General features: G+C 37.7%; 1 long non-coding RNA gene across 7 annotated transcripts in view; it reads right to left on the minus strand.

Moving 5' to 3' along the window:
- LOC147916252 (uncharacterized) overlaps positions 1-15,502 on the minus strand; it is a 49,133-nt gene that overhangs the window by 22,740 nt on the left and 10,891 nt on the right. For 6 of the 7 annotated variants that reach the window (XR_015553185.1, XR_015553183.1, XR_015553181.1 and 3 more), the window contains one exon: positions 12,343-12,499. This is a non-coding gene — a long non-coding RNA (uncharacterized LOC147916252). Of the gene's footprint in view, positions 1-2,705; positions 2,887-12,342; positions 12,500-15,502 lie in introns of all 7 variants that reach the window. The other variant, XR_015553184.1, reaches the window with a different exon arrangement.

The raw sequence follows: 15,502 nt of genomic DNA on the forward strand, positions 1-15,502 counted from the left end.
TCTATAAAATAGAATAATACTTGCCTTATCTCGCCTCTTAGAACTGTCTAATGGAATCATGTGAAGGAAATTAAAACAGGTAATACACCATGAACCTATAAGCTGTCCCCTTTGGATGTAGATGATAGATCTCCAGCTTATTGACTAACAATTAACTTTATGATCGTCTAAAGATGATGAGAAGGAAGGTTCGGACTGGACTCTAAAAAGCCTCAAATGCCATACCAAGAGGTTTTATATTAAATCTATGGTCAATTTTGAGACCCTGAATGTTGTTTAGGAGGGAATTGTCTTTATCAGAGCCGTAAAGATTCTCCTAGCAACTTTATGGAATGGAGTTTGAAGCAGGGAGAAATTATAAGTACCATTGGCAGGCAGAAGATTATTGCCACAGTACTGTTAATACAGGGCTGAATTCAGATAGTGGCAGCAGACAACGAAATCAATATTACGGAGCGTCATCCTACTGAACTTCTGAGCTTCTCCCCCACCTCTTAATCATGAGTGTGAAGTGCAAAGCCCCATTTGTTGTTACACAGAACTCTATAGCAGGCCCATTTCCTGCTGAACTGCTGGGCTGGGTTAGGGGTTGATTCTGGCATTCTGACAATGATTTCTCATTTGACAGTAACCCTCTGAAGATATTTTGACCAAGTCATGCCCAAGTCAGATGAGCGTGCATGCTACCGCCTTCTGCTTCCAGCATGATTCTCAGATGATCAGAAGGTCATTTCTGTCTCACCTGGATCTGATTTCTCCCTCCTTTCTCTTGGGGCAGTATTGCTCCTCTGGCCACCCAGAGGACCACCAATAAAAATTAGTCCTGGAAAGATTAATTTTGATTAGCTAAGACTTATTGAGTGCTTGTAATGTGCCAGAAACTGCACTTTATATATTGTTTTATTTAATCTTCACAGCCTCTATAGAGGGAGGTACAATTATTAACCCTGATTTATATGAGAGGAAATTGAGGGAGAAAAATAATGAAGTTACCCAAGTTCATGCCGTCAGTAAGTGTCAGGTTAGTATTCGAATCTCAATAATACGACTCCAGAGGTCCCTGCCTTAACCACTATACCATATGTTCACTCAGTTAGGAAAAGGAACTGAAGAAATGCAAGCACATAAACACTCTAAATATTTATACTCCATATGTGGGTACCTGGTCGTTCTCCTGTTAAAACACCTGATGAGAGTTTCACTTTCAGACTGATTTTCATGAAAGAACAAGAAGGATATTATGTATTTCCCAAAGAAATACAGAATACCTTTCTTGTTAGGAGTAGATGGCTAAATCTCATTCATGTTATTGCTATTATAATTTTAATATTTATGTACCATTTCATTTTCCTGCATGCTTTATAGACATTGCACTGACCATTTTACTACATCATAGGACAGAATGGAAGCCCCTTTGCCCACATCTTTAAAAGTACCTGTTTGGGTGGCTTCTACTCTATGTTATATCATGTTATCCTGTGTTGGATCATATTTGTCAATGTCCTGTTATCATCCATCATATCATACTGCCTAATATTGTATTGAAATTAAATCTGGCCCCTTAGAGGTCCTGTGCAAGATGAAAAAATGGATCCCCAGCAGTCTTCTTCTTAAATATAATTGAAAAAGAGGCAGGCATCAAGACACGCTGTGTCTCATGCTGCCGGAGAGTGATCCTGAATCATCCAAATGATGGGAATACAGTGAACATCTTGTACAAAAAGATGACAATTTTCTGTAGTAGTGTTGTCAAAATGAAAATGTCTAGCTGTCTCGGTGAGAGACCTGGCAGAAGGATACACACACACACATGCACACATCCCTTATAGACGTATCCAGCTGATTTTTGCTAACTTATTGAAGTGAAGCATGCAGGGTCCACAAAATTCTTAAACAATCAGCTGGATTCTGTAGAACACTCCCCATTCAATTAGGAGAGTGCTAAGAGAGCAGTGAGGGAGAGTGTAACACTAAGCCCATAGTTGGTGCTCAGTATATGCTTGTTGGATGAGTGAACAAAGACAAACACCCAAAACACAAGCAACATTAAATATGAATGTGACCCACCATTGGGTTTCCTATCAACTAGTCATAGCGGATTAAATATAGTCTCAAATCACTGGTATTTGTACTGACTACTAGTCCCAGGTATAAAGGATCATGAAACAGATACCCCTTCAACCACCTCTGTTGAAGTCTAACTCCCCCAAAAGTGCTTCTTTCCTACAGCTCAGCAGCAGAGACACAGTAAGATTCGCTAACCCAACTCATGCAAGTCTAACAGCAAACTCTGACATCCTGCTTCAGATCTGGAAGGGTCTAGACATCTGTGACACCCAGCAGCATCTGCCACTCACCTTCCCCACACTGTCAAATGTACGGTTTATGTGTTAGATAAATGCTATAGAGCATAGGCTTTCTGACCAATGTATGAAAATCTCAAAAGTCAAGAAATCTGGCAAATACAAAGCATTGGCCTGAAAAATCCTCACTTTCCTCTGGCAACATTTAAGCTGACAAGTTTACTTGAGACACATACACACACACATTTTAAGAGCAGGACTTGTGCTAACCATTCTCACATCACTAGCAAAATGTGTTCGAAGTCCATATTGTGCAGCATACTTGAAGATGTGTGGATTTTTCCACATCATTTGGTGACATTTTACACAGTTTAATTTCTGCTCTTTATTGCTAGACCCTACCTTTTTTTCCCTCGCAAACATTCCACCAATGGGATTTCCTTCAGCATTGTAACCCCGGGCTCAGTCTTTTCTCTCCTTCAGCATCTATTTGCATTGCTGCTGCACAACTTTGCCACAATGAGTCCGTCTGTCAAATTCCAGCCTCCCCGACTGAAAGGAAGGGGGCAGAGGTATTCCGCTGCTAAGGAGAGAAACAGAGATAATGGAGCAGGAGACAGCCTATGGGGGTATAAAGGGAAGCTTTAGAACTCCAGCAAGAGGTCACCGTGGAAGGCTCCAGGGAAAAATGGTCTAGCTCGGGATGTCCCGTTCCTTCAGCCTCCTCACAAGTCCAGGTGAAAGGCAGCTTTTAAGTTGGAGGGGGTAAAGAATACAATTGACACCCAAATTGGTTTGAGCTCACTCTTTTTCTAGCTATCAGTTCTAAGGTCACAGTCACTAAAACTGGAAACTTAAAAATGACTTCAAAAAGGCAAACGCTAACTAGATTTCACACTGGATTTCATTTTACTTGGCATTACAGAAAGAATGCAGGTATTAAATAGACTGTTTCCTGTATACAATAAGGTTAATTAGTAGTGAGGGATGGAAAATCAGTGTAGACATAACTCTTTTCGACAGGTATCAAAAATAATCCCCCGATCCCTACAGACCCCAGCTGCATTGAAAGAGGAGCAATATAAAAGATTCTTTAAGTACAAAATTTTCAAACGTTCTCCAGGTGTCCGGAGCACCGGTTAAATAGGCCGTGAGCCCCCTGTGCACCGGCTGGCTCCAGCTCCCTTCCGTGGCTCTAACTTCAAGTCGCAGCTCCTCACGCTGAATTTTGAGGTGCAGCATAAAGGCTGTTCACACAAAGCGGCTGGGATTGCAAACGGAGACGGACAGGAGAACAAAAAGAATATATTGCCGCCTGAATGGGACTTCCCTAAGCTCCTTATCAATAAGGTTAATAAGGGTCTATGCAATTTACTGATCACTAAGATGGAACAGCCCTCTTCGCTCTCCAAATCTCCACATTGGTGCTGGCTTTTAATGCTTTTCACAGCCAATCACATAAAAGCCCCTTTGCCCTGCACCCCAGAGAATAAACTCCGGTTCGCTATCCTGGCCCCTATAAAATCTCTGGCCCGTTATTACACTTCTACCTGCCCTACTTAAGCAGATTAATAGTTATTTCCTAGAATTTGATCTATGAGCTTCTTTGTAATTGAAGCTGGAGTAGTCAGATATTTCTTAAAAAATTGTATTTCTGAAAAACGTATCCCTTTTTTCTCTGGTTTAATTTTGTTATCCTCAATCGTATGCATGATATAAAAAAATTCCAAACTTCTATCTCCTCTATAAAATACATGTCATATCAAAAAGGTGACAAGAGGGGGGAAAAGTAATTAGTGAGTTCACAGAGTTCAGTAGAAAAGTTAAAATGGAGTAACACATTACTTTTTATGTTAAGATTTCACAAGACAAATCTTGCCTGTGTTTTAATTGCATGTGACCCTGGCAGTCCTACTCTGAAATGAAGTGCCGTAAAATTAAAGATGACAGACGCTCAAAACAAGTCTTGTGATCTTGATTAGACTACAAAGACCACACTCTCTCTCTGCTGCAACTCAGATACCATGGACTGTTTTATTTGGGGAATTGCTTCATTAATGCCTTCTTTGACTAGACATGTTTATTATTAAAAAAAAAATACTGAATATGGTGATATCCTCCATAACTAAATAATTCCACAAAAGCAAGTTATAAATGAGAAGTGTTTAAATAACCCTAAGACCTAATATCTCTGTAAATACTTACAAATATATAGATGGATGTGGATGTATATGTATACATTATATATCCATCTCTGATACATATACTGCCTGTTCTAGCCTAGGAATCTTTATTATAGGCTGAGAAACAGAGCAATTAATCTGTCATATTTCCTTATAGCCATGTAAAGTTTCCCAGGCCAACAGAATGTACAGAACTATACATTATCCTATAAAAACTATTTCTGAGAAACACTCTTGGAATTTTAAACTTTCCAAGCATAGTTTGAGACAAGAACTGGATTTGACTTACACCTGATTTTTCAAAATTGTTCCCGAATCAGTCTGCCTAAATTATATAAGACATAGAATAGATGCTTTTAAATCTTGCTTCTCCTTGTTCAACAAAAACAAGGCATTGGGGGCAAGTCTTCATTGCATTGTGCTCTAAATGTCTCCTTTGCATTTGCCCACGGGCCAACTAGAGGACCTGCTTATGTCTCTTAAACCCTCTGAGTCAGGTCTTCATCCTTACCACGAGTAGGTCAGATAATTATTCATCTCTAGGATCTCCTACGCTCTCAATTTCTATGATCCTTTTATTTTGTCCTATTTCAAGAACACTATTTTCAATTCATATATTTCATTTTAGGAAACCAAGGGACTTGTGCTGGTTATATGGATGGTCCTATCTGCAGGGATATGCGGATTCAATCTAGAATCAATCTGGTTTCTAGAGTTCATTTGTTTATTGAGTGTCTGTGATTCTAGAAAAGTCTCTGTACACATCTATCTCAATTTGTTTAATTTCAAAATACATATAGCAATTTCTTTCCTATCTAAAAAACAGGGTTGTTGAGAGAATAAAATGTGATAACATATATAAAAACTCTTTGAAAAGTATAAGAGATAGTGCTTCCTATTCAGTGGTATTTTAGTACAATTATTCTATCAATGGTCTTCAGGATACACAAAAGCCTTTTTCATTTACAAGCCAAAAGATCCTTTAATTTACAATACTGCGTCTTCAAAAAGCCTACACATACTTGCCTTTAAGATGAAATCTTCATCCTCATAGAGTTTCTCAACACCATGTCAAAAATCCTCAGGTGTGAGATGTGCTGTGTCTCTCACTGGAGAGATTTTATTCACCAGAAAACTCAGGATTATCAACATCAGAAAGTGTTCACTAGAATCTAATTGAGCACAGTAGTCAGAAATTATGTTATGCTAGAGAACTGGGGTTACCTCTACTTCCTGTCTCTCTATCTCTCTCTGCCTGTGTTTCTCTCTCTCTGTGCCTCTCTGTCTGGGTTCTTTCTATCTCTGTGCTTCTCCTCTGTCTCTCTCTCTCTATCTTGCTTTAGTGCCTCTGTCTCTCTTTATTCCTACTTCCCATCCTCACATGCAGAGCAGGAATCTTGACTTAGGATTCATGGTTCCCCGGACTCCTGGACTTTGGCAGATACGTGAACTCTTGGAACTTTCATGCTAGACTGTGCATTTTTCTGGAATTAAAATCTAGAGTTTTCATCACATTCTGAAAGAGGTCTGTGATTAGGAATTATTGTTCTATATTCATTTCCCAGTTTATCAATACTACTATCTTATGTCTGAATTAAACTTCAAATGGGTCACTTTCAACTAAATCCCAGAGGCTACCAGGCCTTGAGTAGTCTCCATGGCTTTATGTCTGACTGCCTGACAGGACAGGCTGGTCCAAGGAGTTAAATACAGATCCAACAAAATCAGTTAGTACACATCACAAAATGAAGATTCAATCCTTAGAGGAACTCATTTAAAATTGATGAAAATAGTAAACAGGGACACCCGTGAAATTAAGACAATTTGCTTGTTATTCAAAGGACGATATTTAGTATTTTAAGAATAAATCCAATAGTAACACAAGCAGTCCAGTCTCACAATGCTCACATTTAAACTGTGCCAGACACATGTCCTGTGCCTGCACGGTACTTCTGCACAATTAGCTGCCACAAATCAAAGGGAATGTCATTGCCTTTAATAGGATTACATAGAACCCAGTAACAAGCAGGAAAACTAGCTTTAGACTGAGTAACTGGCCAGTAATTTGGATGTTTAACTAAATGATTGGCTGCCAAATTGACAGGTCATCCACACTGAACTAGCCACTATTCCATGAATTTTCATGACCAGGATCACAATGGTTCATTTGCATGTGTGAAATGCTGCTGTGAAGCTGGCTTTTTAACTGGCTAGCTCAGCCAAAGCTGTGTTTCACAGTGCCATGCATTAGTGCCCCAGAAATACCATCACAGTGAGGCTAGCGCAGATCTTCTAAAACCTTTCTATTTAAACATAATCTATAAGTAGGAGGACCAATCGACAAAGATGTTAAGGACTGGAAAGTAAAGAATACAGAGGAAAATCAGAACATTAGAAAACTAAGATTAGTGCCAAAAATGAGCATTTGGACGAGGAGAGAGAAGTTTAAAGTCTTTAGGTCTCAAGAAAAATTTTGCATTTGCATATGACTATTACTAAGAATAACTTCTTACACAGTGAGCATCCAGTGAATATCAAGTCATATGTCACCATTATTAACAAACAGCCATCAACCACCATTTATGTGTAATATAATGAGACAAACACGAGGACCACAAACACAAGCCCCATGAGATAAAGTCTCTCCCTGAAGGGATTTATGATCTAGTCATAGGCGAAAAAACATGAGGCAAAAAAATAAAAATCATAATAACCTACATTTATTACCAACTTACCATGTGACAATTATCTTGCAACAAGACTGTGATATAGCAGTGATGTAATGAATATTAGAAAGAGGAGGAAATGTAAGCTTAGAAAGGTTGTACCATTGCCCAAGGGAATAGGGCTAGGGAGCAGCTTTGAACCAGTTATGTCTACCTTTAGACAAATACTCTTAGTTCCTCCATATTAAAAAGATAAGTAGTCCAAAATATATTTATTGCCACGTATAATAGAAACTTATAATAGAAAAACAATACAGTTATCTAGTAATATGAAATTGAATAATTAACCCAGGAAATATTTACATGTTGAAATATTATGAAGACATTTAAAGTCTATTGTGTATGAATACTATGACAAGATAAATTTTGCTAAGAGAAAAAACAGGTTATGAAATCATAGGTAGAGAATGATGCCACTGTTGTTATATATACTGTAATATGTATGTACATGCACAACAAAATATTAGCAGTGGTTACCCTTGGGTTGTGAGATCATCAGTAATTGACTTTCTCCCATTGTGCCTGGCACATCTGCAAGTTTTTGCTTTGAACATTTGTTACTTTTATAATTAGAAAAAGCACAAATACAATTTTAAAAACATGTAAGTGGTAATTTAAGACTGTATATGGTAATTGACACAGACAATAAGATCTGAGAAATTTCAAACAATGTCATGTTAAACAAGGGCCTGAAGGAATCAGGAGAGGCTCCAAGATGGTGATGGCTCTCATCAGAACGGCAGGTCAAGAAGAAAGGAAGGCATCCAGGCAAGAGTGTAACATGAGCAAAGGCCCAGAGGCAGAAATTGGAAAAAGGCCTTTGGGGAATAAGACCTATTTGGCTACAATGGAGAGTTCTAACAGAGGAGGGGTCAGAGAGATCACTGACTTTACATCTTTTATAGATTATCTTTTAAAGGGTAGAACTAAGTAAAACTTGGATGCCCTTATGTGACAACATTTCTAGGACACAAAAGCATAGAGCACCAGACTTGTCCTTTGGCTTAGATACCTGGTTCACAAGCCAGTTCACAGTGGAATTTCACACATGAGAAGGTAGGTAAGGGCCAAATTTTGGAAGCACTGAAATGCCAACCAAGCAAGTTGGAGTTTATCTTGTAGGCAGTGGGGAACCTCTGAAGTTTTAAGCAGGAGGGTAATGAGAGCAAAAATGTTTTAGTAAAATTAATCTGACAGCACTGGGTAAGTGGGTTGGAAGGGAAACAATCTTCCATATGCTCTTTTTATATGCTTCATGTTGATTTTTTTTTCTGTGAAGATCCTATCTCCTTTAATTAGGATTATAAACTCCTTGAGAAGAAAAACCATGTCTTGTATTTTTTTGTATCTTTGGCATTTCTGAGCAATAGAAGAAGCCTTAAACAGTTGTTAAATGTGCCAACTTTGGGTTCAGAGATTCCTCTGTGGGAATCCTAGCTCCTTAATGAGTAGCCCAACCTCTCTAAGCTTTACTGTGCTCACCTGTAAAATGGGGACAGTAATATCCACTTCTTAGGACTGTGGTGAGGATTAAGTGAGACCATGAGATTGTGTGTGCAAAGCCTTTAGAGTGGAAGTGTGCACTAATGGGCAACTATTGCTCTAGCAATCACTATCATGCCCAAAAAGTTATGAAGACAAGTTTGTTGGTGAGGATGATGATGATGATGTTTGATTTTGACTCTCTAACTTACACACTGAGTGGAAGAGTGTGAGTCAAATATAACCTAGAAGCTAATTATTTTACGGACAAGGTTGGGCACTGGAAATATTCAAAGGGCAGAGATTGAGCCCATTGAATCGAATATATATAGAACCCAGCAGGATAGGTGTTTGTAAGCCAAAATAAGTCTTGAGCAAGTTAAAGAGAGAGCTGGCTGGCATGGGCTTACTGTAATAATAAGTAGTATTTGTGAGAGGAGTGAGCGATATTCTCATCCACAAGAATGAATATTAATGGCTGTTCTGGCAGCAGCTTATCCAAAGAAACCTTCCCACTGAATTTCTGCTAACCAGTATTATCACAATGTAACCTTACTTCACAGTGTCCCCTACATGTAGTTAGAATAGGCAGATACCTCCATGGCTTAGATTGAAGTGTCCCTAACTCTTGGAGAGATAACAGACTCTAGGTCTTAGACAGGAAACGCACAAGATGACTCTGGAGCAGCTCATTGCACCAAAAGACAAGAAAGCCACTGAAGACTAATGAGATCATGTCAAAAGAACACAAGAGCCAACTTGAAAAGACACCCGCTGGCCTAAGATGGAATAACTTAAGCAACAAAATGTATGAAAATTGCAAGGATTGAAAGATATCAAATATATTTTTTAAAATCCAAGTAATAATACTAACAAAAGAAATAGAAATTCATTGTTTACCAAAAAAAGCATACCTAGAAAACAAAACAATACTCCGAAAATTGATTTATAAAGGAAACCAACCAAGTATTTATTCTTACTCTCTTTTATGAATAGTATTTTGGGATAACCAAAGAGTGGATGAGGAAAAAAAATTTTATTGAAGAATTTCTACTAAGAAATGCAGGAGGAAAATTTTACATATACTCAAGAGTAGATAGAATAGTATAATGAAGCTCCAAGTATTCATTGCCTAGTTTGAACAAGTACCAACATTTTTCTAATCTTATTTCATCTCTCTGCCACTTTCTTTTGCTTGAGTATTTTAAAGCAAACCCAGACATCATTTCATTTCAACTGTAAATTTTTTTTAAAAAAAGATACCTGAAAAGCTACTGTTACACAGTTATAGCATCCAGAAATTACATTGAAGCTAAAATAAAACTATATCCAATGGAAGTAGCTTTTCATTAATTGTCTCCCCTAACCATCTAATCAACTCACAGAACATTGAAGAAGTATAAAATATACATCAGTTTTCATGAGCAAGATCAGGGGAGGGTGCTGTGACTGACCACTCTCTCAAAATGGACTTGATACCTAAAGAAGCAATAGAGACCACAAGGAATGATTCTAATGGACCAAAGTTAACAGGCCCTAATGCATTGTAACTTACTTGACAATAGAGAGGAGCTTCATTTACCTTTTCAAGTAAATCTGGGGCCTAAGAATATTCCTGTTATCCCCACCACAAAGTGACCCTCAAGTATATCTATGAAGAAATAAAAAAGAAAGGTCACGAAGGAGACAAATTTAATCTCAGAAATTTTCCTTCATATCATCTAATCTCTCCTTTCCCCTTCAATGAGTTATTTAAAATTTCTATCATACAAAGAACTGATTGGTAGTTACCAGAGGGGACAGGGGGATAGGGAGGGTGAAAGGAGTAAAGGGGCACATGTGTGTGGTGATGGATGGAAACTAGCCTTTTGGTGGTGGACATGATGCAGTCTATATAGAAGCTGAAATATAATGATGTACACCTGAAATTTATATAACATTATAAACAAATGTGCCCTCAATAAAATAAAAAAGTAAATAAAGTAATTACTGATTTAAAAAAAAAAATCTTCTACAGATAAATCCACTCTCCCAGGTGAGCACAAAGTGACTTATAGAACTGCCCTCTAGATCCATGAAATTGATTTTTTGTTAGCTTTTAAATTCTTCAGAATCCTGAGGAAGGCTTCGAAAAAGCCTGGATTATTACAGTTGCTGCTGTTATTACTGTTATTCCAGCCAATATATGTATGTTTTAAAGCCCGCAGGTTGACATTCTAATGAATTGAACAAAATGATGTCTCTGCAATAAATGAGAGAAACCAAGCACCTACGTATGTTAATGTAAAATTTTATTTTTCCATCGATTCAAGTTCATAATGTCCGTGTCTCAATTTTTTTATCTTCTCTCTCTTATATTTTCAATACCATGGATACAACTTTAAAAATTTCCTTCTTGCCTACCCTTATTTGTCTCTAAATTATGTTTTTTATCTGCCTTCATTACAAAAACTTCTATTCCCAATCAGTACTGAAAGACAAAATACTATCTACATACTTCCAGAAAAAGCAATTTCATACATTTCTCGGCGTCCTGATAGTATCCAACCTGAAGGTCTGAATACCAGAATTATAACAGAGAAAGAGAGGAAAGGCAGTAATGTATCCTCTTTGAGACACATGGAAAGATCACTTCCCCTAAAATATTTTCCCTATTTTTATGGCACGAGGCCTGGAATTCACAGAGTCGCTGTGCAGATGTAAGGGAGAAAGATCTTTTAAAATGAAGTGTATTACTAATTAATGGCAATTATATTTGCCATTTTACATTAATTAACGTGGTAGCCCAGATTCGCCTTTCTGACCAGGCGGCAGTAAGGCTGATTCATCTTTAAGGGACAGCTGGTGCAGCAAGAGCTACTAGGAGTGGTACTTAGGACTGGAACTGGAGGGTGGGCTCTGGCACCCCACACCAGCATGGAAACTCAGGGTTGGGGTAGATGAGTGAGGTGAGGGACGGGGCCCCACATGGGGGAACAGATGTCAAAACAGACGTCACTCACTCAACAAATTTGTAGCAGAAACACTGCTTTAGCTACTTTGGGAGACAAAAAAATGAAATAGATCTTGAGAAAAATAAATCTTGACTACTTCACAAAGCTCAGCCTTGGTTGGTTAGCTCAAATCCAAAATTTTATGAGTATAGTTCTCAATATTACTCATTTGTTGTTTCATATTTTCCCCACTTTTACTTGATATCTTTTGCAAAACTCTTTTAAGACACATGCACATATATATACATATATATATATGTATGCGTACACGAGAGCGTGTATGTAAATAAAATCAAATTTTAACTCTATTTTTACCCTGTTTTTCTTCCATGAAATTCCTGTTTGTAATAGGGATGGTGAGTGCTAAATAATATGACGGTCAGTCTCTCAGAGTTGAAACTCTGCTCAGTGTAAATATGACTTGCATGAAATGTACAGATCATTGACTAAATACATGAGTCAAAGATAGGCAGCTTTGAAACCCAAACCATTCTGAAATGAAAAATCTAGAAGTTAAAGAGGAACTTTGTGGTCAAAGAGCAATAGGTACATTTGTAGAATAGAAAACCCACCAGCTCTGGGTCAAATAAACTTAGCTTTGACTTCCATCTCTGTCAACCTGGCATAAGTCATCTCCAAGTCTTAGTCGTCTCACCTGTAAACAGGAGTGATAGTGTCTGCTTCAAAGACTTGCTATGAGCATTGATGAGAGAGTATACAGAGAGTCTCCAACATGTAGTATGTCCTCAATAAACGACATTTGCGATTGTTTCCATTCTTATGTCAGGGAAAAAACAAAAAAGAAGCCAATCCTAGAGGAACAGAGGAGAGACATTTGAGTTAGTGCACAGATGTTTTCCCTCCTATTTCCACATTCCACACCACTTCAGTCTGACCCCAAAACACAGACGCCAGCCAGAAGGGAGCCCACCCAAGCATCATAAAGATAGATGCCAAATTGAATTAGTTAACTCCTGATTTAAATATAAGAACATTATATTTTATGAATAAATTCCTTAAGTTCCCCTCAGACCACAGGTATATAAAGCCCTTAACTAAGTGTTTTTTTAAATGTTTAAAGTACAGTAATTATAAAGAAAAATAGAATAAACATGCATCAACCCACCCAACTGCAGAATGTTAATGCTTTGTCAAATTTGCATCAGATTTTTTAAATAAAAGAAATGAAACTTTGCAGATAAAATTGAAGTCTTTTTTGTTCCCTGCCTGAGTCCCATTCCCTTCCCATCTCAGAATTAACCATTATAGTGAATACGGCATGGATCTTTCCAGAAAGTCTAAGTTTTCTACTTTTACTACATAGGTTGCATACATAAACAATATATGCACTATGTAGCTCTCCATTGTTATACATGGATACCATATGTACCATTCTGAAACTTTCTTTTTCACTTTCATTTTGTTTTTAAGATCCGGCATGCTGGTACATATAGATGTAGTTCACTCATGTTAAATACCATACAGTAATTAATTTTTTTAACCAAAGGAATTCTGCTTGAAGAAGAAAAAATGAAACCCAATACTTTTCACCAGACTCCTCAGGACATACATTTACCACTCCAGAATTATATCTGTTCTCTGCCCTCTTGTAGGCATGTCTCCTATTACCTGTGAGTTCTTCAGGGGCATTACTAATTATCATTCATTCATTCACTCATCACTTTATTTATTGTGAGCCTTGCATGAGAAAGGCTCTATTTCAGGTGATGGGGATACGGAAGAGATTAAATCACCCTCAAGTAGCTTGTAGTCTACTGAAAGAGTTGGACAACACATAATTAATCAGATAAATAAGATAATCTTAGCTTGTGATAACTTCTCTCAAAAAAAGAAGACAATCATATTATGAGGGTTAGAGGAGTGGTGGTGAGATATATGCTTTAGATAGGGTGGTCAAAGAAAAACAGTTACAGTTGAATGGAAATTTTAGGAACAAAGGAGAAGGAGGCAACATATGATGAGATCAGGGATAAACTACATTCTAAGCAAAGGCAACAAAAAGTGCATAGATGACACTTATTTATGACACAGAAAAGAGAGCAATATGGTGAGAATATAGTGAAAAAGGGAGCATGTGTTATGTAATGATGCCAAAGAGGAAGGGTGGAGTCTTGTGGGAATTATAAGGAGATCAGGTTTTAGTCTAAGTGATATTGGCAGCCTAGGATCATTGTAATCAAGGGAGCTACATGATCTGATTTAGAGGTTTAACTGATCATTTCAGTTTCTGGGTAGAGAATGTATTATAAGAGTGTAGGAATGGAAGCAGGGAGACCAATCAGGGCACTATGCCAGTAGACCAAGCAAGAGATGAGCATGTTGTGGACAAAGATGGTGGCAGTGGAAGATGGAAAAAAATGAAGAGATTTGAAATATCTTTTGGGAATATAATCAAAAAGACACATTGATGGATTGACTCGAGAGAATGAAGAGGAGGGAGGAATCAAGGAGGACTCTTAGGTCTAAGATGCAGGATGTCAGTGCCATTTATTGAAATGAGGAAGATTGGTAAAGAAAATGGTTTAGTCAAGGAAAAATCAAGACTTCTGTCTTCAACACACATAATTTGAGATGACTAGATGCCAATACATATCCAAGGGGACATCCTGAACAGTCAGTAAGCATTTGAGCCTCATGGGAGAAGTCGATACCAGAGATATAAATTTAACCATGTAGGCATTATTTAAAGCCATGTGACTAGATGAAGTCATTTAGGGAGAGTAGGTAGAATGAAGAAGATAAAACAGTCCAGGACTGATCCTGGAAAGACTCCAACATTCAGAGAATGAATAAGGGAGGAGACATTGAAAAAGAAAACTGAGACAGAGTAACAGAAAAGGTAAGAAGAACCCCAGGGAAATCCGGTATGAAGGAAACTAAAGAAGGACGTGTTTCATGACAAGGATATTCTTAATGGAGTGGAGAGGATGAGATCCAGATTGAAGAGCATGAAGAGTGAATAGGAGGTGAAGACATAGACTGACAGAGTGTAGAGTAGAAAACTTTTAGAGAAATTTTGCTTTGAAGGGTGGCAGAGACATGAAACACTAGAAGGGACTGTATGGTCATTGGAGGTTGTTTTTTTTTTTTTTTATGTGAAAGAGGAAATTGGTGATGCAAGAAGAGAACAATCGCAAAAATTAAGTCCTCAAGGCAGCAGAAGAGTATGTGTATTTATACGTGTGTGTGTATGTATATATACATATATACATGTGTATATATATCTAGCATTATATATTGTATATATAATATGTATATATTTTTTTCTTCCATGTTAAAAAGAAAGAAGACAGATGGGTTTACGTACAGATGGGTTTGTATATTAGGTGGTGGGAACATAAGGAAATATATCTCTGATTGCTTCCATTCTTTTGTAATGGCTGTTAGGCAGGATTGTCAGTCAAGAATGAGGGGGTGGGGAGAGCATGTAGGATATTTTAGGTGAGAAGAAATGAAGGAAATGTCTTTAACAGAGTGGAAAAAGGAGTCTCTAAGAAAATCTAGCAGTGTTGAGTGTACTGTTCATGAAGGCAAGGAGCTTTGTTTCATTCATTCACTGCTCTATCTCTGACTCTGAGCAGAGTGGGTACTCCATAAAAAATTTGTTGGATGGACAAATGAATAAGTAAATGAATGAATGAATGAATGAATGAGGAGAAAAGAAGATGAACATTTGGGTTATATCAGTGTTGATTTTGCCACACTAGTATGATAGGAGAAGACAGGAGCAATGTGGTTGAACGGGGGTGAGTACAATAACGGATCTTTATATCGAACCGGTACCTAAACTGGGT

The sequence above is a fragment of the Ceratotherium simum genome, chromosome 9 (assembly GCF_057802395.1).
Source record: "Ceratotherium simum simum isolate JZ-2026a chromosome 9, ASM5780239v1, whole genome shotgun sequence".
Classification (NCBI taxonomy): Eukaryota; Metazoa; Chordata; class Mammalia; order Perissodactyla; family Rhinocerotidae; genus Ceratotherium; species Ceratotherium simum.